The following is a 27,887-nucleotide window of genomic DNA, read 5'->3' on the forward strand; positions in this document are numbered from 1 at the left end:
GTAACAGACAGGGGGAATGCAGTCAATATTGCTATGGATAACTATAGATCAATAGATAAGCAGTTTCTAGTTGTGCATATAGATGACATTCACAGTTTCAGGGTGCAAGCATAGACAGTAGAAGAGGGAAGATCTACTGTCTACGATGCAAATAATTTCCTTGCCATTATTTTGTTGACATAACAGGAGATCTGTATCGATCCAACAATGCATCCTGAAGTATAAACTGCAGACTCCTTCCAGTTAACCTTATTTCATGAATATTTGATGACTTAGGGTGACTGGCCGGCAATGACCTGAACAGTAATTTCAATGACAATAGACATGCAAATTAGTGCATTTTTGCTTTTGCAGAAATTATTTTCAACCTGATGACTACAGAAAATGAGCTTATTTTACAACAGTTTTCGTTTTGCCCCCTTGTTTTACATGACAGCTGATCAAGGAAAGTTTGGGAGAGCTTGAACACTTTACCCTCTGTAAGTGCATACATATGTATTAGGTTGTCGCTCTTTAGTTTTCCAATTATTACAAAAAGGTGAAAATTTGCTGGATATCTTTGAATTGTCTTTCAACATGTACTGACAGAGCAGTTGTGAGATACATGCCAGGATTTTGAAACAAGAAGAACCAGTTTCACAACTTTAATATCATTTCGTGTGACATTTTAAAATCAACCCGTTTTAATAAACTATTCGTTTTACAAGTGGCTTTATACAATTGATTCTGAATTTACCCTATTGCTTTGGGATATTTTAGAATTATTTTGCACATGAAACCAGCGCTTCATGTTACATAAAAATGTTGCTAAATGCAATCATATGACAGCAGAAATGTAATATCTATCTAAACAAAAACCATTTAAACATCTCCAATCTCATCAAGACACTGACATACTTCATAAGCCAGTAAACTTTTTCAGAATGGAATGTTACCCTTCCCAGGACATCTCATCACCATTTGCAGTGAATAGAAATATTTAATGGGCCAGTATTCTTGTGAGGACATTTAATTGTGACTTTTAATTAAAAATGACTTTGAACACATTGGTCATAAAATTAAAACCTGTGACAACGTGCAGGCTCTGCTGTTAACTGATTGACTTGGTGACAGTGTAGGAAGGGGATACAAATTACAATGTCTTCACTGTACTAACTAACATTTTCTCTCTTTGTGGTTCAACACATTAACATTTGAAATTCACCCATTTGATTCACCATTTTACCAGTCCCAAGGCGCATACACTCAGCTTTGAGTGTGCCTATTATCAGAAGTTATTCATTTGATGCATCAAAGGACATGGAAAAGGCTGGGACACTTTTTCAGTGGAAATACACAATGAGGTATTGTTATATTTCCGATTATGTGTATTGAGGCTCAGGAACAACCTCAAGTGGGACAGTCCTTGCAGAATTTTGTTTGCTTTAGAATGCCACGTCACTGAACATTCATATTCACAAGAGAAATCTAGAAAACAAGTTTTTCCCAATACGCATCAGTTTTCATTCAAAAAGTTCTGTCCAAATTTTGTTCATTGTCAGTTTAATTATGTTCATACTCTCTTTGTAGGCAGTACAGTAGTTGTGGGACAAATCGGCACTGGCATGATAGGATTGCCGTTTTACAAGTGACTGAGAACAGGATATGACATTAATGACGAGTTCAACCTCCACTGTTGAATCCATAGGCCTGTTTTGTAGTTTATTCACTTGTATGATCTATCAACAGTTCCATGGAGCCATGATGCTAAATAAAAGGAATTTGTTTGTAAGAAAAAATCATCTTCAACCTGATCAGACGTATCTTTAATGGTTTAGTGGTGACAAAAACATGAATTCAATGCAACAGAGTATGATAATAGTTGTGTTGAAAAGCCAAAACAAATTTTTTTTTCTGGTCTCACAGATAAAGAGATCTGAAATAGAGATAGAATAGAACATTCAGTTCATGTATGGAGAAGATATTTCACAGTGGAAGAGGATAGCCATTGGTAAGCATGAACCACAAACCTATGTAAAAGCAAAGTTTAGAATGATTATCATTTGCAGCACATTCTTATTGTGACTGGGTGATAATTTATCATTTTGATTTATTCAACAACGGATGATTTCAAATCATTTGGAAAATTGCAAATAATAATGGCAATGTCCATGTTGTTTTAAACATATCTGAGTTCTCATGTCACCACAGACATCTTTTAAACAAACTGACAATAATGGTTAATTTTAAACTCTGAAGGACACTGTAATTCTCAGTGAGATAAATATTGATTGACTGACCTTCTGACACTCCCCCCCCCCCCCCACCTCCCTTACGTATTGTTATAAACTACTGATGTTACCCTGTAACTGCTATGGTTTGGCCCAAGCCTATTGTCATCAATGGTGACTGAGGACCTATTTACATGGAATCAGGATGAACAGACTCAAAGATAGGGTTGTATGCGTGATGAGCTGGACAATTTCACAGGATTTGCTCACCATTTTCAGAATACGTGGCCAAACTTTGGCCTCTTGTAAATCTTTTCATCCTGCAGTACAGTGATCCGTTTTAAGGCTTAGCATCCGCTCATGAAGCAGTACCTCACTGCAGTTATAATAAAAATACCCGTCAGAAAATTATGTGAGAATTCGATTAGCAAATGATTGCCAAACTGAAGAAATGCTGGGTCTGTACTATGCTACAGGATAATTCAACACCATGTTAGGGGGTTTCTATGTATTAATTATCGTAAAAAGCATCCTCAAGTAAGTACCGACTAACATTGCATAGGAGATGGGCCCCATGTTCGAGATCTTCCGGTGTGCCAAAAACTACCACTGCAATGCTGGGTACAAAGTTTTTGACAGATTTGAGTGGCAAAAGTCATTGTGGATTATCAAAAGATATTTATGCTACCACTGAACAGAAATAAAAAGATTTACTTCTGGTGCTTTGCTGTTTGCAATGATTTGTGAGAATTCAAATCAACTGTACGTTTGTACAAGCAGACTGAAGATGAATGAGCAAAAACAACACCTGGACTAAACACTGATGGCATGCTGACACCAGATCATTGAAGTGACAAGTTTAATACGGATCTATTTACATTAATCAGGCTTTACACAGCGTGGCATAGAGACCTAAGATTTTAAAAGAGAGGTACCCTGGAGGGATAAATTGCCTTGTCAGACACTTGTTTCAGATCTGGTTTGACTTATGATTGGTGATGTAACCACATTAAATTGATGCAAAACATCGAGCAATGAAGGTCTCTACCATACAAAAAGGTCAAAATTTTGAAAGAAAATTATGTTCTCCCATGATTCAACAATGTCTTCACTCGACTGTTTCCATGAAAAAGATGAGACAATAGAATGGCTTTTGAAAATAAACTACACCAAGTTATCTAACAGGATGTTCAGTGTTTTGAATCAGTCTGCTTTTGAAACTACATTCGACTTTCACTTCACTTACATTTTCATACTCTGTTACAGATCAAAAGCACTGGATTCAATAGACAGCCGCAGTGTCAATGGTATGGCTGGCAGACTGATATGGCACTTGGCAGAGAAAGAAAACCCACAAACACGTGTTTTGGTAGCACATGGAAGCCATAAATACATGTTGCTATAGGCCCCTGGATACACAAGCTGTCAGTGAAAACATCCAGGTACTGTATCATTAGGGGTCAACAACCTCACTGAACCAGAAAACAAAATGTACATACAGTTCAAATGCAATGTTAATTCAACCATAAATCTTTCACAAATTAAAGGTACACATTGCGTCTTGTGAAATCTATGCCTGTGCCAGTAAGTGATATTCTTTGTTTAACAGAAAACACAATTCTCTTTTAACATGACCTTATATTCCTTGGAGACGTATGCAAATTTTTCTCATTCTTTGGCAATTAGTGAAGAAGCACAGAAAGAAAGTGTTCGCCACATTGTAACCTTGCAGAAGACATTGTTATGTAGGTCATTTCCCCCCACACTCATCATGACCTGAGTTCAATTAGTCTAGAACATTCTCAAGGTCACTGCCCTTAATGACCTCACAACCTTGAATTCAATTAGTCATGTTTGGAATGTTCTGGAAAGTTGATTAGTTGTGTAAGGAGATAATTTTAGAACAGTAATTAGCATGTCAATAAAAGTTCTAGATTGTTCTTATATGCCTTTATAAAAGGGACGTGCTCAGCTTCCAGTCAGACTTTTGGGATTGTGTCTCTTGTGTGTTACTAAACTCCAGCAGTAGTCATTCTCAAGACTTTTCAAGACCTTCTCTGCCAACGCTGGATTTATACTGTGGACTTTGTGCAACTTCAAGCTGCAAGCCAAAGGACTGTTCATTCATCCAACTGACTGTTACAACTCTGAGACTGGAGCTTTGCCGTCCCAGCTGAGATAAGTAGTCTGTACACTTTTAAAGCTTGTACTCTATCCCTGACTTAGCAATTAGTTTTATTTTCGTAATAAATTTGTTTAAACGTTAACTGCTGAGTTCACCCTTTTGTTCGTTTTCTCTGCACGTAACAAAATTGGGGGCTCGTCCGGAGCCGAATATTTTGAGCCGTTTGACAACATTTTTGCCTGCCTTTTCAAAACTACTGTATACTGTGAACTCAGCAAAATTCAATCATGGCGGAATTCAAGCCAGACGAATTTATGGATGACCTTGATCAGGACGCATTTGATTCCCTCAAAAAAGACAACCTCATTGCACTGGCCAATTTCCTTAAAGTAGATGTCAAAAGATCTATGCGCAAGCGGGAAATACAGTACCACATTGCAAAACATTTAGTTAATTTAGGCCAATTTGAGGAATCCACCTTGAAAGATTATGAGCCCGAGTCTACCTTTGAACTAAGAAAATTAGAATTAGAAATGCAGACAAATTTGGAGATCAAGAAACTAGAATTACAAATGGAAAAAGAGAGACAGGCATTAGAAAAGAAAAAATACAAATGCAATTACAAATGAAAGAAAAAGAAAGGCAGGAAAGATTAGAAATGGAAGAAAGACAGAGAGAAAAAGAATTGCGATTAGAAGAACAGCGATTGCAGGTAGAAATAAAACGTTTAGAGCTTGGACAGTCAGGAAAATTCTTCCCTTCAGACAAGTTTGACATCACTAAGCATTTCAGGTTAGTTCCCCCTTTCCAAGAAAAGGATGTTGACAAATATTTCTTCCATTTTGAGAAAATTGCTCAGAGTCTGAATTGGCCTAAGGAGTCCTGGTCTATGCTTTTGCAGAGTGCTTTGGTGGGTAAAGCCAGAGAAATTTACATTCAGTTGTCAGTAGAGCAGGCTTCAAATTATGATTCTGTGAAGGAATTAATTCTCAAGGGCTATGAGTTGGTGCCTGAAGCTTACCGTCAGAAATTTAGGGATTGTGAGAAGGTGAAGGATCAAACTTATGTTGAATTTGCTCGAACAAAAGAACAACTGTTTGATCGTGTGGTGTTCTTCTGAAAAGGTCAGACAGAATTATGACAAATTACGACAACTTGTTTTGATTGAGGAATTTAAAAGGTGCATTCGGAGTGACATCAAGACGTTTATCAATGAACAAAAGGCAGATACATTGGAGGTTGCTGCACGTTTGGCCGATGATTATTCATTGACCCACAAATCTTCATTTCTCAGCAAACCATCCCAGTCCTTTTCATACAGAAACAATGCAGGTAAATTTAACTCCTCCTTTTCATCCAAGAATTTCTCAAAGGAGAGTAGGAAATCAAATGACAGCAGTTCACACAGTTCAAGTAACACTCCCACATCATCAGATCCCAAGTCTCAATCTCCTTCTGACAAACAGTTTGGTACACTTTCTTGTAATTATTGTAAGAAAGACGGCCATTTAATGTCAGAGTGTTTCAAATTGAAAAGAAAACGTGAAGGTCAAAGTGGTCGAAGTGGATCTAAGCCCACCGGCTTTATTTCTTCATCAACTCAATTAGAGTCTAATAATGTGTGCAACACATTTTCTGAGGTTAAACCCCTCTCATCCCCAATTAATGAGGTCAAGGTCAATTCTTCTCAAGATAGCATTATGGGTATTTTTGAACCATTTATTCATAATGGTTTTATATCACTTTCTAGTGATTTTCTCTTCCGCTACCCCTGTCAAAATTTTAAGAGATACCGGGGCTTCCCAGTCTCTTTTGTTGGCAGATACCCTGCCGTTTTCTGAAAAGTCATTTTCAGGTTCTAAAGTTCTTATTAAGGGGGTAGATTGCAATGACTACATTCCTGTTCCTCTCCATAATGTCTATTTGTCTTCGGACTTTGTTTCTGGACCTGTGACTTTAGGTATTAGGCCTTTTTTGCCTTTTGAAGGGATTCACCTTCTTCTTGGAAACGACCTTGCTGGGGACAAGGTCATTACTAATCCACTTGTGACTGATAATCCTAGTTTAGATCAGGATCCAGAGCCAATTGAACAAGAGATACCCGGTTTATTTCCTTCATGTGCCATTACTCGAGCCATGTCAAAGAAAACTTCCGAGAATCAAAATACTCTCAAAAATAATGTCACAGATGTTGACTTAAATGACACCTTTCTCAGTCAGGTGTTTGACACGGATCATTCCGTTATCCCTCGTGGATTTGAAACTTCCAGTAAAACTTCTGCTGACCAAAGTCAGACATTTTCTAGATCAAATCTCATTGCAGAACAACACAAAGACCCAGATATTTTGTCTTTGTTTGACAGGGTAGATGATGAAGGTAAAACTTCAGATAGCTCTGTTTCCTATTATACAAAATCTGGTATTCTCATGCGTAAATGGAGACCTCCAGATGTTTTGGTTGATGACGATTGGGCTATAAAACATCAAATTGTGGTTCCAAAGCCCTATCGTGCTGAAATATTGCGCCTGGCCCATGAAACGCCCTGGGCTGGTCATTTGGGAGTGAGGAAAACTTATCATAAAATTCTCAGTCACTTTTATTGGCCTAATCTCAGGCAGGATGTACACATTTCTGTAAACTTGTCACACATGTCAATGGTAGGAAAGCCAATCAGACCATTCCAAAGGCCCCTTTACAGCCAATTCCTGCATTTCAAGAACCATTTAGTAGGATACTAATAGACTGTGTTGGGCCCCTACCAAAAACAAGATCAGGAAATGAGTACATGTTGACAATTATGTGTACATCAACTCGGTTCCCAGAAGCCATACCACTGAGAAACATAAAGACAAAGACTATAGTGAAAGCTTTAGTCAAATTTTTCACTTTATTTGGCCTCCCTAAATGTGTCCAGTCCGATCAAGGCTCCAACTTTATGTCTGGTATTTTTCAACAAGTAATGGATCAGCTAGGCATTAAACAGTATAGGTCATCCGCCTATCATCCAGAAAGTCAGGGTGCTCTTGAGCGATTTCATCAAACTTTGAAAAACATGATTAGGACCTACTGTTTTGACACAGAGAAGCAGTGGGATGAAGGAATTCATTTTCTGCTCTTTGCTGTTAGAGAGTCAATTCAGGAGTCTCTTGGTTTTAGCCCATTTGAGCTTGTATTTGGACATACAGTCCGTGGCCCACTTAAGCTCGTTAAAGAGAATTCCTATCAGACGATGATGATTGTCTGAATATTTTGCAATATGTGTCAGATTTTCGTACAAAACTCTCTAAAGCATGTGAATTAGCCAGAGAAAATCTTGAGTCATCTCAGCAGTCAATGAAAACCAAATATGATAAAAGCACCTCAAAACGGAAGTTTGAACCGGGTCAAAAGGTTCTTGTTCTACTTCCAATTCCTGGCAAACCACTCCATGCTCGTTACTTTGGGCCATATCTAATTGATAAGAAATTGAGTGATTTAAATTACATCATAACAACACCTGACAGGCGAAAACAAAAACAGCTATGTCACATAAATATGCTTAAGCCATATTTGGATAGGGATAATCCTACTAAAACAAAGCCTGTCAGTACAGTCAGTTCTGGCCATTATGAAGATAGTGATACTGAAACTGACTTGAGTGAAAATACTCTAAACTCAAAGCTGGGCTCGGTCAAGCTTCAGAACTCAGAAATCCTGGAGTAGCTGGAGTCTACAAAGTTGGCACACCTCCAGCCAGAACAACAACAACAGGTGAAAGAACTGCTCCATGAATATAAACACCTGTTTCAAGATGTTCCAACAAGGACAAACGTCATCTATCACAACGAAGATGTCTGCGACAGTCATCCAGTGGAACAACATCCAGACAGACTGAATCCTGCGAAAGCGGAATATCTCCAGGAGGAAGCAAAGTATATGCCGAACAATGACTTTATCGAACTCAATAAAAATAACCGGACTTTGCCATGCATACTTTATGCCAAATTCAGTGCCATTTCAAGTTTTCCAATACCAAATTGCAAGAGGATAGTCATGGGTAGATCATCCTGTTTGCTATTTTCACGCAAATTTAACAAATCCCAGAGAAACTACTCTACAATTGAAAAAGAGTGTTTATCTTTGATATTAGCTTTACAGCATTTTGAAGTTTATGTTACTTCTTCAAATCAGCCAATAGTGGTTTATATTGATCACAACCCTCTTGTTTTTCTGCAGAAATTTAAAGGCAAAAATCAGAGATTGCTAAGATGGAGTTTAATGTTACAGGAGTTTAATCTTGACATTAGACATATCAAAGGCAGAGACAATTTAATTGCAGACTGTCCCTCTCGTATTTAGAGTTTATTGTTGTTCACTTTCAAGAAGTTTTACTTTAGAGTAAGAAAAAAAAATTGAGTACTTAAATCTTTTTCAAGATTACATTTGCAAAAGAAAGATTTTTCTTTGAAAAATTTTCTTTTTTTGAAGAGGGGTGTGTTTATGTAGGTCATTTCCCCCACACTCATCATGACCTGAGTTCAATTAGTCTAGAACATTCTCAAGGTCACTGCCCTTAATGACCTCACAACCTTGAATTCAATTAGTCATGTTTGGAATGTTCTGGAAAGTTGATTAGTTGTGTAAGGGAGATAATTTTAGAACAGTAATTAGCATGTCAATAAAAGTTCTAGATTGTTCTTATATGCCTTTATAAAAGGGACGTGCTCAGCTTCCAGTCAGACTTTTGGGATGTGTCTCTTGTGTGTTACTAAACTCCAGCAGTAGTCATTCTCAAGACTTTTCAAGACCTTCACTGCCAACGCTGGATTTATACTGTGGACTTTGTGCAACTTCAAGCCTGCAAGCCAAAGGACTGTTCATTCATCCAACTGACTGTTACAACTCTGAGACTGGAGCTTTGCCGTCCCAGCTGAGATAAGTAGTCTGTACACTTTTAAAGCTTGTACTCTATCCCTGACTTAGCAATTAGTTTTATTTTCGTAATAAATTTTGTTTAAACGTTAACTGCTGAGTTCACCCTTTTGTTCGTTTTCTCTGCACGTAACACAATACAGATATTTAACAATACCTCTGTTGTGCGGCATATTCGGATATTAAGTCTGGATTTTGTACATAATCCTGTACTACAGGTGACAAAGTACACAGTTTGAGTTTTGTACACTTTCATGTATATTCTCTCATCTGAATCACAGCAAAGAAAGTGTAAAACTTGGACAAAATGCAAAAAATATTGTGTTCATAAATGAACAGATATTTGAAAAAACTTCAATTGACTGCTGTCAAATTCTTACAGAAAACCTGCTGTTTCTGATGAAGAACACCCTCATGACAAAAACAGATACACATTCCATCACAAGCGTATTTCCCTGTTTTCTTCTGTCTTAGTCCTTCAGTTTTCCAGGTATGGCATTTCACACTTTCTCTCATAAAATTTAATGACAGGAAGAAAAATAGTATTTATGAGATAGTTCTGATTAAACTGAAATTACTGCTCTTTTCCACAATTACTTTCATGATTATGTCCATCAAAGTGATTGATTATTTAACTGACCAGAAGTCTTAATTGGAATTTCTTTTGTTAAAATTAACAACACACTGTGTTAGCGCTGGCTTTGGAAAGCTGTTAGCCACTGTGGCGAATATTTTCAAATTTTTATTAGCCACAGACAAATTTTATTAGCCACACATTTTTACGAAAACAAAGCTTTCTATAATGCTATAATCTCCAATGTCGGTTGCATGCACAAGAATAAACTATCAACACATCAACCTTGTATCCAATTGTCTTCATTTTAACACTGGAAATTGCTTGATTCTGGACCGCGATGCAAATCGACAGCAGCACGCAACGTTGAGACCACGATTAAAATGAACTGCAACACGGAAGGTTGGGACCGCGATGCAAATCAACAGCATGACAGCAACACTGAACGTTCGGACTGCGATTAAAATAGAAGAGGGACCGTGTTTGGTTACACGTAATTACGTTCTATCAGTACACGTAGCGTCTTTGTCACGTCATACAAGACGTCGCGTACATGTGGCACAGACGTTCGGAACGTCATCAAACGACACTTCTACACGTAGTCTTAATTAATTACGTGTAGTAATTTTTAGATTTTCTTGGTGATTTTCGGGAATTTAGACAGGAAATCTCGTTAAGTATGAGTATCATTGTAAATTAGCAAACATCTTTGATATCAGAAAATTCCGTAGAGTTCACCTGCACAAGACGTACGTGCTATGATTTCCTGACATAAATGAAATGTTGTCGTCTAATTCAACTTTTTACCTGAAGCTGTCACAAAGATTTCCGTAAACCACATAAATAACTGTATTACAGAAAATCGGTAAATTTAATGCGAGGATACAACGAGCTTGAATAGTCCTCGCGTAGAGAAATTAATTGTTTCTTAAAACTAAGACGAATTTCGTATGTTTCTGAAAAACAATACTGCAAAATCAACCCAAAAATATCACAACTGAGCATGGCTACGCGTACGCCACTGTGTGCCTTCAGACGTAAACGTAAATTAGATTATAACCTGTCTAATGAACAACAACTAGGAACGTCGAGACCGCGATGCAAATTGACAGCAACATGGAACGCGTCGTTGGGATGGCGATTTTAATGAACATCAATACGGGACCATGAGGACCGCGATGCAAATCGACCACCATTAAAATAAGACCTCGATTAAAATGCGCAACACGGAACGTCTAGACCACGATGCAAATAAATTTCAACACCGAACGTTGTGACCACGATTAAATGCGTATGTCTGCTGTAGCAAAAGTTTCAATTCTCGCGAGTGTTCGCTTTGCTTGCTGTACACTAGACAAAATGACGTCAAATTTATCGCGAGACTAGGGCTCGATTGCGTCTGCCTGCAATTTACAATTCTCGCGATAGTCATTTATGTGCATGCTGTACACAAATTTACGTCAAATCTCTCGCGAGACTTGGCTCGATTGCAATTGCGTACGTCGGAGAGAACAATACGGAAGTATTTATTTTTTTCGCGAATCGCCGAAAGAGAAGCGCAGATCAACAAAAGACTAAAAAAACCCACGTTTTTGCTTATTTTGCGGAATTTTTTCAACAAAAATCACTTTCGCCACTGTGGCGAATTAGGATCGATTTTTCTTCGCCACTGCTGATTTCAATTCGCATTTGCGAACGTGGCGAATGGGCAGCGCGAACACAGACACATTCACTGATGCAAACATAACCTGGACTACTTTCATGTACCAGTACATGTAAACACTGGCAGCCTTCAGGGGTACCACAGCAATGAAAGATACTACAATTAGATATTGAGGGCAACCAAATATTAAACTTCAGAGAGCAGAAGTGTTTGGAAACTCATGGTAAATTTTGAATTAATATATTTTGCTATCTTTGTACTTTATTTCAAAATGGATTTCTTTTTAAACAGTAAATAAAATGGTGGATTATCAACAGGTTTCCGTGTCCCTATAAATAGTTACAAAAATGCAATTTAGTATCGTATCTGCCTAAATTAAAACCTGAAATTTCTCATAAATAATAAATCAAAGTGAGACTTGAGTGGACACCGTGGGTCACCAGTATGTATTAGGGAGATGGTGCAGTGGCAAAGAATGTGAAATTTTCAGAAGAGTTACTTTCAGAATGTGCTTAGGAATACAATTCAGAATAACATTCAGACACTCACTATGTGAGATAATATTCTGTATATTCCAGAAGAGTCCTTTCAGAATGTGCTTTGGAATACAATTCAGAATAATATTCAGACACTCACTATGTGAGATAATATTCTGTATAGAAGTAACAAGTCATTGACATTGACATAGTCCCCACTTGTAATAGGAGTATTAGTCTTGATGGGCAGGGAAATGAGGTCATTAAGAAGTATCACTGGAGTGTATATGTTTAGATCTATGAAGTAATGCATATATATGCATATTCAAGGTCAAAGGTCATCAAGGTCACGTGACATTTTGAAAAAAAACCCCATTGTATTGCTAATTAATCCATATATGCCAAAATTCAGACCTCTAGCTCTATTGGCTTGCCCACAATTATATAGGGCATAATTAACGAGGTAAAGCATGTGTTGTCATAAGGTCTCCCATCCTACTAAATATAAAGACATAGCACTTGTGGTTACTTATTTATTGACATAATCGTGTATTTTAGTAAAAGGTTATCGAGGTCACATGACATTTTGTCAAAAAATTTCTATCCTATAGTCTGTCCCTATATACTAAAAATCATACATTTACCTCTATTGGCTTGCTCAAAATTAGATATGCACATAATTAATGAGGTACAATATGTGGCGTCATAAGGTGTCCCATCATACCAAATATGAATGGTGTAGCACTTGTGGTTCCTGAGTTATGGACAAATATGTATATTTGAGGTCAAAGGTCATCGAGGTCACGTGACATTTTTTCAAAAAAATTGTATTGCTAAGTTATCCCTACATACCAAAAATCAGACCTCTAGCTCTATTGGCTCGCTCAAAATTAGATATGTGCATAATTAATGAGGTACAATATGTGGCGTCATAAGGTGTCCCATCATACCAAATATGAAGGGTGTAGCACTTGTGGTTACTGAGTTTTGGACAAATATGTATATTTGAGGTCAAAGGTCACCGAGGTCACGTGACATTTTGTCAAAAAAATTGTATTGCTAAGTTATCCCTATACACCAAAATCAGACCTCTAGCTCTATTGGCTCGCTCAAAATTAGATATGTGCATAATTAATGAGGTACAATATGTGGCGTCATAAGGTGTCCCATCATACCAAATATGAAGGGTGTAGCACTTGTGGTTACTGAGTTATGGACAAATATGTATATTTGAGGTCAAAGGTCACCGAGGTCACGTGACATTTTGTCAAAAAAATTGTATTGCTAAGTTATCCATATATACCAAAAATCAGACCTCTAGCTCTATTGGCTTGCTCAAAATTAGATATGCACATAATTAATGAGTACAATATGTGGCATCATAGGGTGTCCCATCATACCATATATGAAAGGTTTAGCACTTGTGGTTACCGAGTTATGGACAAATATGTATATTTGAGGTCAAAGGTCACGCGACATTTTGTGAAAGCGTCTGAGATATCTGCGTGAAAGGATGGACTCACATGGATGGACTGACGGACTGACATGACCCAATCTATGAGCCCCCTGGACTTTATCTGTGGGGACTAAAAACTGTGTCACTGCATCCTTTTTGCAATATGAATACGATGAGAAACTAAATTTTTATTTTTCTTGGCCTTATACATGGGAGTCTATGGACTGCCTTATACATGGGAGTCTATGGACTGCCTTATACATGGGAGTCTATGGACTGCCTTACACATGGGAGTCTATGGACTGCCTTATACATGGGAGTCTATGGACTGCCTTATACATGGGAGTCTATGGACTGCCTAAACATGGGAGTCTATGGATTGCCTTATACATGGGAGTCTATGGATTGCCTTATACATGGGAGTCTATGGACTTCCTTATACATGGGAGTCTATGGACTGCCTTATACATGGGAGTCTATGGACTGCCTTAAACATGGGAGTCTATGGATTGCCTTATACATGGGAGTCTATGGAGGCGAAAACTAAAAAGTCCTCTAACACGGCCAAATTTGATCGCATTGTGAAACAAATCAACGTGCATCTGTATGAGGTAGAGTACTATCCTTTTACCAAGTTTGAACGAAATCGCTCCAGGCGTCTCTGAGATATCTGCGTGAACGAAAAAAGTCATAAAATATGCAAATGAGCAATTAATTAATAAGCCACACCCACCAAAATCTAATCAGATCTAAGTCTCATCATGATAATACCAAATACCAAATTGCATGACATTGGACCTAAGGGTTCTTAAGTTATGAGTGGAACAAAATCTGTCTACGGACGGACGGACAGACGGACGGACGGACGGACGGACGGACAGACGGACACACACACAGACATTGTGGCGACATAGGACACCTTTGGTGCTTCGCACCACGGTGTCCAAAAATGGTGAATTGTGAAATAGGTTTCTCTGTACCAAGAAATGATTGAAATGGTAATGTCAAGAGTTCTTGCATGTTTCATCTCGCTAAGAAAACCGTTTTCTTCCACTTTTTGAATTATCTTCCATCTGGATTTCTCATTTTATGAACAGCCATATGTGGGGAAAAAGAAGACATCCTAACTGAGTCACACAACTCCAAGCTTTCAAGTTTATAACATGTACAATGTTGATGTCAATGCACAGAGCTTGTTTGTCCATTGCTTCAGAAGTTACACCTTACAAAATTGTCGAATGTGAAGCCCTTTTTTTGCAAAGTTTGTAAGAAAGATGTTTGATTTGTCAGATATTATAACTTGTTGTTTATGATAATGCTAATTTGCAAACAGAATAAAGATAATGTTATTACAAAAGGTTCAAACATTACCTGTCATTTTGAAACTATGATTTGCGATAAGTAACTTTTGCATCACTTTTTCACAAATGTCACTCTTTCATTCATAAATTACTTATAAACATTACATAAAGTTATCGCTTCTGGTTGCACAGAATGGGATACGTTTGCATTTATATTCAATTACAAAGCTTGGATGAAAAAAAAAAATTATATAGTGCACAATCCAAGGCACATGAGAATTCTCCATCCATGATGACTCATTATCTCCATATTTGCATACTGAAACATTCATTTATGCTTTGCTTAAGGTAATATGCATCTCAAAAGTGAAAGACTTAAACTTTTGCTCAAACTTTCCTTAGTGAAACTTCTACCATTCTCTTACCAAAGCAAGAATAAAAATCAGGGGTCACCGTGCAAACTTTGGTACTAGAGAGACAAATAACTTGTGATTTCTCGATATTTTAAATTCAAAATGGCTGCCACCCCTGTGTTAACTCTATGAGAAAAAATAAAATTTTCGATTTTCGAAAAAGTAAGACGGTGAAAACCTTTCTTTCGCCAAGAGCTTCAAAATGAGCCCCCACAAGTGGCAGGTCAGAATAAAATTGATAAAACTTGAAGGCCTGAATTTTTGTCCCCGAGGTGCGTTCTACCTTAAATGAATATTGATGTGTAATTATTTGCATAAGGTGCAAAGAGAAATATAAGAAAATGATGCAAACTTGCACATGGTGAACAAAGTTATAAAAAATAAATATCTTGACCCACATAGCTGAACCCTAGGGTCAAACAATAATGTTACAATAAAAAATGGCGTCAACCCAGTACATGATAGCAGGTACACATATCGTTTTAATTACAAAAGTCAAGTAAACATTTGTATGGAACACAATTCATTACATTTTTTTAATGACCTCGCCAAGATAGTAACAACACACCTGAAGGACAAAATGTTACATAACACTGCATTCCCAGTAGACTGTCCGTAAATAGATGCTCATTTACAAACAAACTATTTGGTTGCGTTCATTGACAAAGCTTTAATATGAGTCCACATTGTGCAGTATGTGCTCTTTTACAAGGATTGAACATAAATCGTACACACTGCTCTCATATCTGCCACCGCCAAGAGTGTGATGAAAATTTAGACAGAGTCATGGAACAAACTTCCTTCTGACCTTCGCCACTCCAACTCTACCCTTTCCTTCCGCCGTTCCCTCAAGACTTTTCTCTTTAAACAGTAGTTTAACCTTTTTCGTTTACGTAGTCTCCAGTCCCGGTGGTTCAACATTTCCTCTGTTATATTGTATTGTCACTATTGCGCCTAGAGCTCTGTTAAGAGATTAGGCGCACTACAAATGTACTTTATTATTATTATTATACAAGTGTGTTGGTCCATCATTGTTGTCTTTCATTGCCGCAATTCATCAACTCTTTATCCTCGTCAAATAAGTACCAATGAGACATTTTTCTATTTTTCTTCATATCTATGGCATTTTTCTCGCTGAAGACACTTGAAATTAAAATCACATTTGTTTCATATCTTATATATGAGAAGGCATAGCCATGCATATTCCTGACAAAATCACATTTAGCACATTTTTCATTCCAGACTTTTGGAAAATTTTAGGCCAGGTTATCTTGAAAAATAAAGTTTTAGACAAAATTTTGTTCATTAGAAAATTATACAACTGAAGTGATATACTGCTTGCCTATGTAAACATCAAAATCAACAGAGGATATACATTTTGAACAAAGTCACTGACAGACAAATGGTGATCCTTTCTTGTCACAGTTTCAACATTTTGTTGGCAACATATGTACATACTTGCATACTGCGCAAAGGACAAAAAGGTATTTTCATGGGCCCATGTACGGTAATCAGCACATGACTGAATCTCATTTTATGGCATTTGGAAGCATAGAGAAAGTTTGATAAATGAAGTTAGTGGTACCATTTACACTAGAATTCAAGTGCGCTTCACAGCCAGCCCTCTTCCCAACCTGGTTCAGTAGAGGTCCTACCACATAACAGTAAGTGGAATGATGTTAGTGTAGTAGAGGTTTTATGTGAACAAATTTTACCATGTACTTGTGTATGCCAGGAATATGCAGACCACTTAGCAAAGCAGCAAAAAGTTACATTTGATAACATATCCACTTGTTCCCCATTATCACATCTGTTCTTTCAAATCTAACTAGTTTTCCCTTTATTCCATCACGATCCAGACATTCACCTTCATTTCCTGCATGTAAACAAAGAAATTAGAAGGTGGAGGGCTTTAAAAACCTGGACTGGACCAAAGGACTTGACTTTGTCAACAGAGTAGAAAATTGGATAGTATTAAGAGATATGAGCGGGGCATGGCTCTGGCAAAACTTGCAGCCCGAACTGGGGATGTTACCCCCTAAATGGCTGACTAACACCTGAATCAGAAAGACTTGACTGGACAGACAGAAACGTGAGACTGTAATCGTGTGTCAACAGCCTTACTCTACACGAGTTAAGACGGTAATAACCTCTGAAAGGAGTATTGATTAGGTCCCCTAGAGCTGATCAATACAAACAATGTGTTGTTGGTAAACATACCGTCAGACATGTATTTTTACAGCAAGGACACTATGGCGATGGTGTGACTGATTCACTAAACAAACTTCATATATTTCAGTCTCAGGCACTGTCGGACATTCCCAGATACTTGATGTACATCATCCTCAATTTCAGTCAATTCAGTTTTTGTATGCTTTGCAAAAAAAAAATGTCAACAGTTACAATCATTTATCTATCAAACTTCTCCTTCTGGTGTGTCTGTAACTAAGGAACTACTGCAGAGTTACCAACATGGTAGATTTCATCTGATAGCAGAGACTTGCTACATATCAAATCATTCCTAACAATTGTTTGATTGTCCTTGAATTGCATTATTTTTCTTCAATCTACCGGTATATTCATCCCTTATCAAACTAAAAAAGTGGAACAAAATGATTGGTTTGTGAAAAGGGTCATCTGTTTCTTATCTTAAAATCAGATGGCAAAATCTGCATACAATTACCCATAAGCATCTTTTTTAAGGTTGGACAAGGTCATCGACATGTGAGGTTTAATAAATGATCCAATGACATCCGTTGGGAAGCTGATAGTGTCTCCATTACATCTGTTCTCATATTCCAACTACTGTTTTGTTTCCTTGACTGCAGGGATAGCAAGCTCAGCAAAGAAATCCAAATCTTCTGATTCTTGATTTCTGCTTTTGCTTTACAACGTTGTAATGAAATTGAAAATTATAAATTTGTAACGCTTTTATTTCATCCTTTGAGTGCTGTAATTTTCCACCAAAATTTTATTGCAACATTTTACCAATTTTCAGTAATTTTTCAATATTTTTTTGATAATTTTTGACCAGATGGACATTGCATTTCATTTGCTGTAGTTTTTTATCAAAAATTTAGCAAAATTATAAAAAAAAATGTGTCTTGGGCATATTGTATAAGGTGACAAAAATTGACTTTGGCGCTCAAGGGTTAAGACATCAGTTTTAAAGGATCTGAAACACACTGTTCCTGGCTATTGCATTTTTCTTACACAAGAAATCCTTGCATGCATATTATCATCAAAAGAAAGATAAATTTACCCATACAGGGATAGACGATTAAAAGGGGCCAGTCTTTAGGATTTGGAGCGGTGATGGTCAGACATGGTAAAAACCTCAAGAACAAAATGTGTTTAAAACAAGTTTTGTGCAATAGTAGTGCTGTTGCTTTTGCAAAGGCAAATATTCATGTGGACTGGAAACTGTATGGAAAATATGGAAATCCAGGAAAAACATATGTGTGGTCTGCCCAATCTGAGTGTCACAGTCTTAGAATGCGGAAAAGATTCTCTGCGTCCCCAGGCAGACTCTAGATTTTGCACTTAAAAGCTATGCCTGACTGTTACTAGTGTTAGTGGATATGCTCATACTGTGTTCGGCACACAGTCCATGTAGCCGACAATGAGATGCAAATGATATGCGGTCAAGGTCTCCTCAACTAACTTTCAGCTGGTTCTTCACTTTCTACTATTTTTATATTATTTTTTACAAAGGCACAGACTTATTCTACCTGCAACTTAAAACTGATAGTGATTTTGTAGCTCATTCTTTACTATATTTCATAGTTTTTGGTAGCCGGTAACAGACACTTCGTGTTCGTGTCGGCTACATGGACGATCTGCCCTGTGTTCCATATCAGGGACGGCAGTTGGGATATTGATGGTTGAATGTCAGAGGTCATCTGGGAACAACTTTCTTCTCATATTTCACTTAGCAAGTCCTGCAGCTGTGTAAAAAGATAACAGACAAATAGGCGATTTCTAGTGAAATTTATACCTTTGTGTTTCTCAAACTATATTATATAAAGTACCTAGGCTATTTTATTTCATGTACATGTATTTTTACATCAAGCATAGCAGCTTCTGTTCCATTTTCTTCATCAACTGTAATTTGAAACTGATTTGCTGATATCACGTTTCATTCTCTGCAAACAAGCTTAGCACACTGGCTAGAAATAGCCAGCGACCACATTTAATTTTTCCACGTATGGGATGATGTAATTGGATTTCCTGACAAACCACAGCGCCAAGATGGCGAAAAAGTCAAATCACACTATGCACGGATGACATATGCAAATGCTCTGATTTTGAACACACCGCAAAATAAATACTCCAACCATGCTAATCAGGTATGCCAACATGCTCAGGGCCCTAATGTCATTAACACAATTGGATCATGGATCAAACTGGGAATGTCAGAGTTATTGGTGACATTGTTCACTCTGAAAGTCAAGTAAGTTATGGAAAACGACATTTCACAGGTTTCCACGCACACACATTATGTTTATCCCTGGTTTGGTTGCCATGGATACATTGTATCCCATGATGCAACTGCACTTCTAGTCACTTGGACCTTTTTAGACCTGCAACCATGTAACGTTATGTCAATTGAGGAATATTAGATAAACATATTCTTCCTGCAAGGCAGCGACTGACTTCAGTATTTGATATAATAAACATTGTGTCAGACCTTGAATGGAAATAGAATCATGTAAGTCCTCTTCATATTGGTTTAAACCTTTTCCTGCTATTAAAGTCCATATTTCACCATCAGGTCCAGATCGCTAAAACTAGTGAAGTACAATGTGTCCGACTTGGTGCATTTTAACAGAAAAGTGAACATTTGAAGCCACTTGAAATCACAGATACTGTAAACATGATTTTTATGGACAAAAGCTATTGGAAAAGACCAAGCCAAATGGGTGGAAATAGATATGGTTTTGGCTCAATACTGCTTTTCACTGCATTGGCTGATGGGGAAATGATAACGTATAGCAGGAAAAGGGTTAATACATAACACAGAGGGGAAGACATGAAGAATGAAAACAGATCAATCATAATGTTGTAGTGTACATAAATGGAAGATGAGGTACTTTCTTCAAAAATAGATTCTGTATTTGACATACAAACACAACTACTCCTTCACTGAAAACATGGGGTCAGAATCTATATAATCAAATTCAAACAGCTAATTATTGTTTGAACGAAGGGAAACACTGTCAGGAAGGAAATCAAGATTTTTTCCTACAACATGTCTTCCTGTGTTCAAAACCAGCCTGAACCATTACGGACTGCTTCATCTCAGAACCAATGCACCATGATATAATTCTACTACTGCATTAGCATATTCCAAATAAACACCTATATAACGTATTGCACTGGCAAACTACCCTATACAAAGATGATTTCAGCAAGGGGCAGAAGCATTTTCCTGAAATGAAATTCTCTAATTATCAATCAAGTTATTTTTCGCAAACAAAGATAGTCCTTGTCGTTCTTATTTCTATACATTTCAGAAAATAAACATGTTTCGGGCAACATACCAACAGATACAAGCGATAATGAACTTTTTATTGGAAAGAGATTTTAATATGTTTTCTGTTCAAAGTGATGTAGTCCTACTTCATTAATTTGACAGTATTAGCTTAATTGCAATCCCAGAAAAGACAAAGGGAGCACCTACAATGGTGAAGTTGGCTGAATCAAATATGTGAAAAAAGAATACAGAAAAATGAAGAATCTTTATTTGTTAATTTTGACCACTTTCTCATTCTCCAACAAACAAGAGGTCAGTACATCAAATGTTTCATGTAACTATGTTAAACAAACATTATGAGTTCTCATTTCATGCCCTCTGACATAAATGAGGATGACCTTTGACTCGGTGAAAAGTACTGGTAATTTGCCTATTTGAGAATGGTATATGACCCAACCTGGCCACCATGTCTTGCAACAACTGGGATTGGTTTACACTGCTTCCTTGTGCCCTGATTGTTACCCTTCATATATAAAACTGAAAGAATACACAAACATAAAGCTTGATAACACCTTTCATCATCAGCTCCATGGATGAAGATGACCTTGTACATCTAAGCAGACAAGGTTACTTATTTAAATCAACATAAAAGTACAGTTAAACCCTTTTAGGATTGTTGTCCACAACAATACCAATGCTGTCCATTGCTTTCATTGATTTATTTCACAAGCAGGGTTCTGTCTTGTCTGCTGTTTGAAACAACAATAGACTTCAACGCAGGCTGACAATTAGAATCTTCCTTTCAGCAGCAGAGTACATGCAACAATGGCATCGACCTTGCCCTGCACTGTAGTGAAAGTGAGAAGGTAGTGTCCTTTACTGTTACCATGACAATACCAAATAACCGCAGTGTAAAAATTTTTCAGATTGTAATATCCTCTAAAGAAAGATAAAAAAACAAAAAAGGTTTATTTCCAGTTATTTTTTCAAATTATGACAGGCCTTGTAAAAATGCTGGCAAATGAAAAGCAGAAGTTCAGAAAAGAAAATATCACTTCCTTGTGTCAGCCTTATAATTATTTTTAAAAAAATCATCAAATGTGGATATGCAATAATAACCATTGACATCTCAAAGCAAAGACACTGAAATAAAGTCAGCTGTATCTTAAAGCATTCCCGCTTGGTTTACCATTCTGTGTCCAGTGAAAAAAATCTTCATTTAAATTCTTTAGACATTGTCTGAAAACAGCCACATGCTGACATGCATGCTGTTTGACTCAACACTTAATGCTGGTTAAATAGTAACAATGAAAAGAACGTACGTGACATGGTTTGAGTTTCGCATAGCAACCATGCAACCTGACAGTTCCACTTTGAAATATTCCCAATTAGCTTCAGATCTTACTGTCACCATGTGCAAAAAAATAACTTTTAATTTTATTTTTAAGTAAAACAAATGACAAATGGTATACCTTTTTGTGCTCACAACACAATGACACACTGACTGACAAGCCTAGATACATAATTATTTTCCATCAATTAACCTACCTACGAGAATTGATTTAATAGCTGGGTGAATTGATCCAGGCCCTGTAAGTGTTCAAATTTATTTTACGTGAGAGTTTATGTTTAGTAGCCCAGCGATCTTTAACTGAATGCTGTCTGGTCGACATATCCTAAATTGAGGTCAGTGTCAATAGCCGGTAACTGGGACTGGCCACTGTCCGCTGTTTGACCCTCAACATGCCATCAGAGCAACCACCCAGTGAACAGCGCCCTCAAGTGGTGACTTACATTTTGTGATATGTTGCATATCTTTATGTAGAATAAGACACAGAAAAAGTCAGGTTTTCAGTTACACCTTGCATTAGATGCATTCTTCTACATTAAGAAAGTTTGACTGAATTCTCAAAAGTTGATAGACTACATTTTTTGATCAAATGAACAAAGCACCTATGACTGTCAGATTTTCAGATTCAAACTCTTACAACTTACAACTGGTTTGTTACTTGTGTGGACTCATAGAGTAAATGATATTTTCATACTCTAGTTTATTTTGCAAATTGAAAATTAATTTTAACCTAGTTGTGAAAATCAGAAATAGACTTTTTCCTCTACACAGGGAATAACGTCAATTTTTTTCATTCACATATCAATAAAAGCTAGGTAATTTTTTTCTCTTGCAACAAAGTTTGCAAGGTAACTCTTGATTTTTATGTTGATCAAGAGAAAGCATTGTTTACAGTTTCCTTGAGGAAAGTCTGAGCAAAAGTTGAGAAGATTCAGTTGCAAGGCATACACTACAGTAATTCAAAGCCCCAATAATGTGTAATAAACCTATTTCAAAATATCCTGTTTTTTGAGTTTTCTTTGAAGGACTGAAAAAGTGCATGAGACTGTCACAAGTGTCGAAAGTGGCATGTAAATTCAAATGTTTTAACATCATTTTAGATTTCCCACCATTTTAAAAAACATCATGTGATAGAGAAAATGTTGGTCATCGTGTATTGTGCGCATGCAAGTAAATGGCATCATGCTTGTTTCTGGTATGATCATGATGTGTATGAGCAGGAAATACTGCTTTTCGTTCTTTGCCGTGGGATGCCATTTTATGAGTGTGGCACCCGTTTATTATTCAGACTGTTAAAACGTGTAGGTATGGTCCAAATCAGGGAGCAGTGATACTTTGAAACACGTTCTTCAGTTAGCACATTTACATGAACCAACTTTGGTTTGAAAATAAAATCACGAAAATTATGCATAAAATTCACAGCTACTGGGGTTTAAATGGCAGTGGTTTTCCTGAGAATACAAATGCGCCTTACCCTAGATGAGTAAGAAATGGAAAATTTGCCTTGCTTCATTGTCAAAGTTATCTTTTGGGTAGAATTATGTGTCACCCTTTGCACTATATGGTTCAACGCCTGTGTTTATTATTGCATGGTTGAGTTTTTACACTGGTGAGGTTGCAATGCTCCCTTGCAATTTTCCCTTGAAGTGCTGGAAGTGTACACAGAGTATGAGAAGAAGCATTCTCGACCGCGGATCATCCGGGTACTTGCGTTTTTTTACGTCAACTTTTGCGTCACAGCGCCGTGAAGGGGTTCTGATTTTTCAACCGCCAAAACAATATTCAAAGTTTCAAAATACTTAAATGATATAACTTTTAGTTCTCCTTTTTTCCACAAGATTTCTGTATCATTCACTCTTCTGTATCGTCTGATCTCTCATTCACCTCGCTCGTACTCTTTTCACCTACTGACGTCACTCCGCGGTCGAGAATACTGACAAATCAGCAACAACTTTATAAAATGTTCCCATATTGTTTTACAAGATCAGATTGATTTAACCATACTGATGTGGTAATCTAATTAAATGAAATGGTCACACAACAATTAATTGCACCATATGATTAAAATAACTATTTCTAATATCAGCACTAATTGAAACAAATTGACAAAATCACACTTACATACAGCTATTTGCAGAATTAATTGGGTTGAGTCAAATCTCAAACTGTTCTCTGACTGTGGCTGTTTTTCCCAATTTGAGAAATTGCTCACGCCATAATTCCTATCTGCTATAAATACATACATGAAAATTAAATCATGCCTGTTTGTAAGCATTCCAAGTTAATGCTACAGCCTCAGTGACGTAACAGACACACTCAGTGTTCTGGCCACACTCCAAATCGAACTAGTCCTACAATAGCTCTGGTAACTAAACCCTACCCAGCATGCATTGAGATGTGATACATTAAGCAAGGGCATCTGCTCAGAAACGTGACACCCTTCAATCCGTGTATTGAAAACTAAGAAATTAAAATAGGCATTCAATTGACACTAATTTTATGAGAGCAATTCAAAAATAAATGATGTGTTTGGCAGAAATGCAAGGACCATTTGTGGTTTTGATGATAGTGTTTCATATCAATCAATAAATCGAGTGACCTAAGGTTGCAAGCTATTAATAGTCGCGCCAGCGGCTTACTGACTACGCATGCGCTTATTCATAATATACTATGCGAGTAACCGGAAGTGTACCCTTCTTTCACGGGCGCCGCCATGTTTTTTTTTTTGAGTACTCGTAAATAAACAAAAACGAAACAAATTACTATTATATAACATGCCTTTTATAAAATATACCTCTTTTATTAGCCAGTAAACGTTATTATGCACATTGTCGCTGATACAAAATATCGTTAATATAGATAAAGGGAGAAAACTGTCGTGCATCTGAACGGGAGCATACGCAAAGAATGCTTGGATTAAATTATAGAAGAGCGCCCCCTGTGTCAATAATTAGATTCAAAAATTGCCAGTTTTTAGACGGAACGCTATAGTTTTCAGCTTGCAAGTGGAAGGTGGGCAGTGCGGTTACCATTGCAATGATAATGATTGCATAATACGTCCCTTGTTTATCGCAATAGGCTGTTATCATTGTAAAAATTGCCAATTTTTGTCCAATTTTTTTACACGCTACAGAAAATCTATACCTGCCCTTTGACGTCATGTATGTTAAAATGATGATGAGGTTTGACGTCGTGTACGTACGTGAACTGCTTTCATCAGAGGGAAACTGGGCATACCGGTAGTTGTCATATAAACGTTTATGAAGTAACAATTACAGTTTATCATGAATCAATACAAATAACATTGCCAATCTTTAATAACCCCTGGCGCGACACCAAGGGCTGAGCCCTATATAATATTATAGGACACAGCTCATAAAACTTTCAAGGGAAATCTTAGAGGCAGTAAATGTAGAAATAAAATCTAAGACAGGTAGTATATTATTGAACAGGGTAAACACATTTTAGAGGAAAAACAGGTTTAGTTTATTTCAAATGATGTTTCATTTCCGTCAAATTCAACGGGGGGTTTTAAAGTTACATTGCCCTTTTTTCTGGCTTTTTGAACTTGGTTTTGTCTACCAAGTTGGTCTTTCACCTTGCAATTACAATATTGGACCTTGCCACTACGTGCAAATGGCAAGAAATCAATGAAAGAAAAGAGTATTTTTGGAGGAGCTTGCAATTTGATGGCCAGTTTGATGGAAATTTTATGTCCTGAAGGGCAGATGTTCATCTCTGGCACTCTTGCTATCTAAGCATGGAGTTTGAATGTGTTCAAGTACTAGTGAAAGTACGGAATAGCACACTGCAATGGTGCCTGCATTACTTCCTGTGGACTACCCTAGAATAGGATATACAGTATGATATAAACTTACTGAATGCATTGGCTCAAAAGGTCGTGAATGTCAGCTTTTCAAGGGTTGCATCCAGACAACACTTGCCTTCAATTGCTCATTTCTTTACCTATTTCTGGGCATGTTGGCGGGGTCAATTATTGGCCTTTTCCATTAATAAAAGTGTTTAAAACTTTTAAAAACAGCAATGCCACTTTATCACAATTTCAATACTTGAATGAAGCGAGGTTATCACTTTGTGTAAATCCATAAGATCCATTATAAAAATCAATACCTCTAATACACAGTGCAATATGTCCCTTTACTTTACAATAACAAAGTTCAGCCTAACGATTCCCTACTACAGTTTATAATGGCTTCTCTTTGCATATTTTGCAACAGGAGTCAATTCACGGAATCTTTGATAAGCATACCGTACAACATTTGTACAAAAACTCAATAATTAGAACCTTTGTTGGCTGAAGAAAAATCAATTTCACTACTCCAATTCACTGCTCATGTACAGATGTGCCGGTAGTATACATGTCACAAAATACACAAATAAAATAAAGAAAAACGATCTTTGAGAAATCCAATTTTTTTCTCTATTCTGTCAACAGAGAAATGCTTGAAACAACAGGGAGAAAAAATGGACAAAAAATACACCAATCATCCTTTCCACCAAGGTCAAGGGGTCAGTTCAGCCATTGAAGATGAGAAACAAATGAAAATGAGCAAGGATATCATTTGATTTCATTATTATTCAGTCACACAGTATCAAATATGCTTCATAAACAAGAGCTGCAGTTCCACACACTCAAGAGCACTTTTTCATCAACTGATTTTCGTGTGATCACAGCACAACTGACCTCATGGCAGGCTTCCATGTAAAACCTATGGAGACACACACAAGTTCTGGTTGGTGTATACTTTTGCAACTAAAAAGAAAATGGCTGAGTCAGTGAATGAATTCAAAATGAGAAAACAGGAGATGAGAAACAACATATGACCTGAGAAGTATTTCGACAAAAGTACAACAAGATCGTGAGCATAAAAAATGTTTTCTACAGTTGCTTGAGCTTGGTAAATACTAACGTGGTATCATCAAAACTCAGAGGAAAACAGTTATCTCAAACAAACATCTTTCCATCATAACACGCCATATTCCAAAGTTGAAAGTAACTCCCTGATGAATTTGTGAAGCAGATATGCAATGCTTCAAAACAGCCAAGCCATGGCCATGGGTAACACGGGTACAGTATAGGATCAACATGACATGAACCATCTCAAGTATTTCATCTTGCATTCATATCAGCAGCTGGGATAAAAAGTGACACTACAAAGAAATGGCCAGCGGTCAGTTTGCAAAATTGCTGACATTTTTTAGGTTTTACTAAGATGATACATGAAAACTACACAACCTGGTTACTCAACGTGCGGGGGCTTTTTTGGTATTTTCTACATTAACCTTTTGGCTGCGATTGTTTTTCCTATCCATGGTTAAAATCTGAACATTCAAACTGCTGTTTATTCATACGTGCAACATCAATAGAGAAGTTGCCCCAAGATTTAAAGCACAAATCTGTGACAGATCCCTTACATACATGCAACATAATAAAATCAGAAGTTCAAAATTGACTTCATATATGCTTGTTTCTGACTATAATACTTTAATCTTTTCAATACAATAAACATTTCAGGGCAGTCATGAAAAAAAGGACTAAGGATTATTATACATTCATTTCAAAGTGGACAGAGAAAAGTCGACTTCTCCTCTTTCATCTGATTTCTATAGCTGGGATGAACCATGTTGTGAGTTCTACTTAGTTTCAGATTGTTTAGCCTGCAAGTATGCCTCAAATATCGTTACTGGGCTATTTTTACACAGTGCAGTGAAAAACAAGAAACCTAATACCAAAGCTGCTGACGTTAATGGCTTACGTGACCAACTGAATAGGCGCCACCAGAAATATGTGCACTCATTCACTCAAGGGGCAAGTCCAGGTCAAGATAAGTCAGGAAATAAGAAGAGCGCCACCAACGACAGAAACATAAATTACATGTGCTGCCCGAAGTTTTTTTCACACTTTGGTT

General features: G+C 37.1%; 1 protein-coding gene and 1 long non-coding RNA gene across 8 annotated transcripts in view; one reads left to right on the forward strand and one right to left on the reverse strand.

The window, feature by feature from the left end:
* Window positions 1–27,868, forward strand: LOC139120580 (uncharacterized). 3 transcript variants are annotated; one of them, XR_011549119.1, is made up of 5 exons: window positions 1–479; window positions 1,229–1,343; window positions 1,906–1,990; window positions 3,477–3,652; window positions 9,630–10,105. It is a non-coding gene; the product is annotated as an uncharacterized lncRNA (long non-coding RNA). The 3 variants fall into 3 exon arrangements; XR_011549118.1 differs by lacking the exon at window positions 9,630–10,105 and adding an exon at window positions 14,514–14,773 and having other exon boundaries at window positions 2–479; XR_011549117.1 differs by lacking the exon at window positions 9,630–10,105 and adding an exon at window positions 26,414–27,868 and having other exon boundaries at window positions 3–479.
* The window catches only part of LOC139120579 (DNA replication complex GINS protein SLD5-like), a 65,348-nt gene that overhangs the window by 25,622 nt on the left and 11,839 nt on the right, over window positions 1–27,887 (reverse strand). Inside the window, exon 8 of one of the 5 annotated variants that reach the window (XM_070685086.1) lies at window positions 15,414–17,006. The exons of 2 other annotated variants lie outside the window; for them this stretch is intronic. The gene's annotated coding sequence lies outside the window, so the exon portion shown is untranslated. 2 more of the 5 variants (XM_070685087.1, XM_070685088.1) reach the window with 2 other exon arrangements.

Source organism: Ptychodera flava, chromosome 20 (genome assembly GCF_041260155.1).
Source record: "Ptychodera flava strain L36383 chromosome 20, AS_Pfla_20210202, whole genome shotgun sequence".
Lineage (NCBI taxonomy): Eukaryota > Metazoa > Hemichordata > Enteropneusta > Ptychoderidae > Ptychodera > Ptychodera flava.